The 5,030-nt window shown below is 42.4% G+C and overlaps 1 non-coding gene across 1 annotated transcript; it reads left to right on the top strand.

Moving 5' to 3' along the window:
* Positions 1-1,261: 1,261 nt before the first annotated feature.
* On the top strand, positions 1,262-1,380 carry LOC145416991 (5S ribosomal RNA). Its single transcript, XR_013900375.1, has one exon. It is a non-coding gene; the product is annotated as a 5S ribosomal RNA (ribosomal RNA).
* Positions 1,381-5,030: the final 3,650 nt, after the last annotated feature.

Here is a 5,030-nt window from a genome sequence, read left to right as displayed (position 1 = left end):
ACAACCCAGATGAGGTGTTAGTAACAGTGATTACACATGCGCATAAATCATGATGGATCAGGGACCCTATATATGAATGATATGAACTTATATACATGATATTCATGTCACAAATTTTCGTCTTTTATCACATATCGTCTTGTTTTTATTTGCTTTTTTAGTTAGTTCTTTTTACGGGGTGGGGCACTAACCCACCACCAACCCTTTTAGTCGCCTCGTACGACAAGCAGGGATACTGGGGGAGTATTCTTGAAACTTGTCTGCGGCCACCCTTTGCGGGATTAGGGCGTCGGGCTATAGATAGATAGATAGATAGTCTTGTTTTTAGCATTTTATCAAACTAGTATTCACTCCAGTTTGTTTGTGAAGTGTGTGGTGGCTGTATGAGTGAAAACAAACATGTACACAAGCAATCCCATAAACAGCTGAAGCTCAGGGGAGTTTAAAAATACATGTCCAGTTCGTTAGCTGTGTGACTGTAGGAGTGGATGGCTGGGTCATGCTCCAGATTTCATTATCGAGACGACAGTACGACAGTGCCAGGCGTCGGAATGAAATGTGAAAGGGAGAAAGTGAGAGAAGAGGTGCTTAAGAGACAGTGGCGAGATGAAATAAGAGGTGTTTGTGTGAGAAGAGGAAGGAAAGATAGAAGAGAGAAGAGCTGTTGGTGAGAGGAGAAAAGAGCTATGGACGAGTGGAGTGTTGGTGAAAGGAGAAAAGAGCGACAGAAGAGAGAAGAAGTGTTAGTCAAAAGAGAAAAGTGCGATAGGAGAGGGGAAAGATGTCGGTGAGAGGAGGAAAGAGCGACAGAAGGGAGCGGAGATGGTTGAGAGATGGAAAGAGTGGTGAGAACGGTAGCCAGGGTAGAGGAAGCCGTGTTCCCGGTTTATTTCCACTAACAGACTTCTGCTAGACTCCTCAGTGGCATTGTTTGTAGAGGTCTTTGGTCGTAGTTGAACGAGCTAACTCACCATAATTCTAATCCCAGAAGTGGCCGGAGGATTTTCTGTCCTCTAAAATGCTGCCAGGGAAGTTTCCTACAACCCGCCTTGGAGTCTCCTACACCCAACAAAAGGGTAATTTAAGATTTGCTATTACCAGTTCTTTTTGGTTCTGCATTTTAGTCATATAAAATATGTCAGCAACAAAGAGGCATAAATAGCTCACTACTGAACATGAAGATGTCATATCGAAATTATATAAGTGAAGATGAGTTGCCAGGAAGATGTCAGTATTTATTTTGATTTAACTTTGACTTTTGGCCAACGACCATACCACGTTGAGTACACCGCTTCCCGTCCGATCAGCGAAGTTAAGCAACGTTGGGTCTGGTTAGTACTTGGATGGGTGACCGCCTGGGAACACCAGATGCTGTTGGCATAACGTTCTCCCTACGTGTCAAGTGAGGTTGGTGGAGGATTAGTGCCCATCCCTGTAAAACAATTAACTCTAAGTCCTTGACCACCGCGTTTGGGATACATGGCGTCTGGCAATGAATGAATGAAAAAAACTTTGACTTTTGACCTCAATCAACAATTTCCAGACACAGATTGCATCTTCATACTGTAATTTGTATACAGCTGCTAACCCTTCAGACAGGTTTGGATTAATACCGACGACGAACTAATTGTGGTTAAATATCTCAACGAGGTGTCAGATTACTTGCCTTATTGACTGTAAATTCGACCGGTTTTGCTGCTCGTAACATGCAGTGAAGTATGATCCACAAACCCGTTTTCTCCCATTGCATCAACACCCTTCTCTTCCCTCACCTGATTCACTTCCTCCCACAACATTTTCGTCTTTCTGGTGCGTCTCTTGCAATATGAAATGCATATACTTTCTTCCCATTGCATCCATGCCCTTCACTTCCCCTCACCTGATTCATTTCCTTCCACAACATCTTTTCTGGTGACTTCCTTCCAAAGCTTTTAATCATTTCTGATGCAGCTCATTGACCATGAAATACAGTGTTTCTGATAAATATCCCTTCGCTGCGATGACGTAATATTTGCTTTATTTATGGAAACTTCAGATCAATATATTCATTTATGGAAAGACTTCAAACTTGAGGGATCAAACGAAGCCTTCATTAGCCTCTTGACTACTGTGAATCCCTCCTAACTTGAATTAAAAAATGTGGTGGTAACTTACAGGAAGGAAATTAAAAGCACGTCGTTGTATTTAACGTAAATTACAACCTATTACATAATTCTATTAATATGAGAACTGTTACAATATACGATTATCCAGGAACTTTTTCATTTTAATAAATTGTGGTGTCACGCGATGGTCAGATATCATTTCAAAATAAATGGCCAATTCTTTTTCAGGCCCGAATTTTAAGACGGCCCGATATCAGATTCCTCTGATTAGCTAATGGATCTTCCCTTTGTCTTTCCAAGGCTGTGGGTGGGTTGCGTCTGGGAGTGGCTTGTGGAGGGTTTGTGGTCGAATCTTAAACAAAAAACTTATCTAGTATTTATATATGGCCGTTCATCAGTAAACCTGTCTCTCTGTATATGGTTAGTAGTCTCTCTGCCCATCCATATGTGATTATTTATCCATCTGTCTGTCTATCTGGGGTTATCTATCCATCTGCTTCCTGTCTCTATGGTTATTTTACTATCTACCTCTCGGCCTAGCTATGTGTCTATCTTCCTGTTTATCTATTGCAGCCTGTCTGTCTACCTCTCTACTCATGCTTAACTATCTGGACGTGCACTGGGGAGGGTTGAGAGATCGAATCTGGATCAAGAAGGTTATCTGTAAATATTTATCTGTCCCAGGTTACCTAGCTGTGTACCGTACCTGTTTACATCTCTCTACCCACACATTTGTGGGTATGTCTCCCTATCTCTCTATATCTTTATCTATTTATCTATCTATTTATATCTTTGAATCTCTATCTATCTATCTATGTGTGTGTGTGTGTGTGTGTGTGTGTGAGTGTGTCCAGGAGTACATCTGTAGTCTTGTTTATTTCCTGTCGCCGTTCTTTTGTTCTCTAAGAGGACTTAATAATTTCTGTCCCTGTGTGGTAATGATCCCTACTCCCACCACACACTACCCTGCCTCATATACTCCTCCATCTTACCCCCAAGCATTTGTATGTCATTCTATTTCAAGGACGACCGCGAGACCCTTGGGCAGGGTCTCTTTACCCCAGTCTGCACCTGGAACTGGAGCAGGGACCTGGATTTGCAAAACGATGGTTGTCTGATCATGTAATACAGGGAAAGTTCGTTGGTTGTTTTCCTTGTCACGTCCACTGTGTGCCCATTGAGCAGTGATCAGTGTTGCCATGACACACCCAGATCTAATATTACACCTTGGATCCTGCTGCCTACAGATGGCTTGATTTAAGTTTGGGAAAACCTCTGGCAGTGAAGGGTTGACAATATTCTCCATAAAACACCAATATGGAGAGTCTGGCCAGAGCTAAATAAAAGCGTCAGGTGGTAGCAGGAAAAACACGAAAAACACATCCTCGACCTGAAGGGGTTAATGACTCTACTAACAGCACATCTAATTTATTTTTATTCGTGTTGATACCAGAACACTTTATGCAGCTTTGGAGAGCGTCCTAGTAGTGAAGAGGTTAGTGAAGGCCTTATCAGCGTCCTAGTAGTGAAGAGATTAGTCAAGGCCTTATCAGCGTCCCAGTAGTGAAGAGGTTAGTCAAGGCCTTATCTAACCCCTCTAATTCAAAACGTTTATTTATCCTAATCTGAATAAAATCGTCAGGAGGAGCAAAAACCTACCCAAACAGACGTCATGGTCTGAAGGAATAACCCCTTCAGTTCGATGACGTGTTGTATATCTTATTCTTGCTATCTCCAGACGGGTATATGCAGGTCAGCAGAGGTTTTTATTACTACATGGGTTAAATGTATTCTTCATTGACCCTTAAAATTAAGATGAGGGACTAAATAGGTAAGCTGCAAGAGATCGAGCAGCATGGAGGGCCACCATTAGGTGACCAAGGCCGACGCATGCAAGCATGTTGGAACCTTCAAAAACGAAAACGAAACGAAAACGATTGACCCATTGACAACAATAAATACCCCTAAGGCGAATAAAATCGACTTGAAGTGTGAAGAATAAATGGAAAAATACCTAATCAGGTTCAGGTGTTAAATGTGACTGATTACCCAACACTGGTTTAGTACAGACACAAGGTTCTGCATTTATACACTCAACTACTCTTGAATCTTGAACTGTGTTTAGGATTGCTTGTTTATACGTTTGATTCACTTGCACAGCCGCCAAACACTTCACAGTCAAATTATGTGACAAAATACAAGAAACAACGCTATCTGTGGAAATAGTTATCTGTTATGGACACCAGTTTATCGTAAACATTGGTTGGCATCTTTTATAACTACGACCCAAGGTACCTTTTGACCCGGTGGACTGGACACGACCTCCAGGTGAAGCCACTTTTTACACTTCCAATCATTCCACTAGAGTCAGCCACAAAAGTTCGTGTTGCTCATCCTGGCAGGCACCTCCAACCCTCAACACCTAACCCCTTTAGTCCCATGGAGTATTAGTTTGGTTTATACTTGCTATTTCCTGACGATTGTATTAACCTTAAGAAAGTTTTGTCGAACTTGAGGGCTACAGTGTAGGCTTCATTAAAATCGTCGCTACTAGAGGTCATTCCTAAATTGATATTAATCGTCTATTAGTTTGTTGGTGTTGTTGTTGTTGTTATTGTTGATCAACCCTGGTCTATCTTGCCAAGCAGATCCATCAACCGCAGGCAAACATCCGTCCCAGCAGGGCCGTCCCATGCAATGAACTGATGTGCGCTTGCGGCTGACAGCGCCTCGCTGCAGTGAGGTGCTGTCAAGTTTAATTTCTGGATGGACTCCGCATTTGCGTGTCTCCACCCAGTTAACAGGGGAACCATAGCAGGCTCCTCATCACCCAGTAATTTGGTCATATGGTTACCACCCAGTGTTGTAAATGGTTTCCAGGGTGTCAGGAAACCATTTGGCTTGTCACTTAGTGAAGAGTCACCT

This window comes from Coenobita brevimanus, chromosome 13 (assembly GCF_032717465.1).
Source record: "Coenobita brevimanus isolate Jiangsu-jjx chromosome 13, ASM3271746v2, whole genome shotgun sequence".
In the NCBI taxonomy this organism is placed as follows: Eukaryota; Metazoa; Arthropoda; class Malacostraca; order Decapoda; family Coenobitidae; genus Coenobita; species Coenobita brevimanus.
The sequence above is the reverse complement of the archived record's forward strand: the minus strand, read 5'-3'. Positions and strand labels throughout refer to the sequence as shown.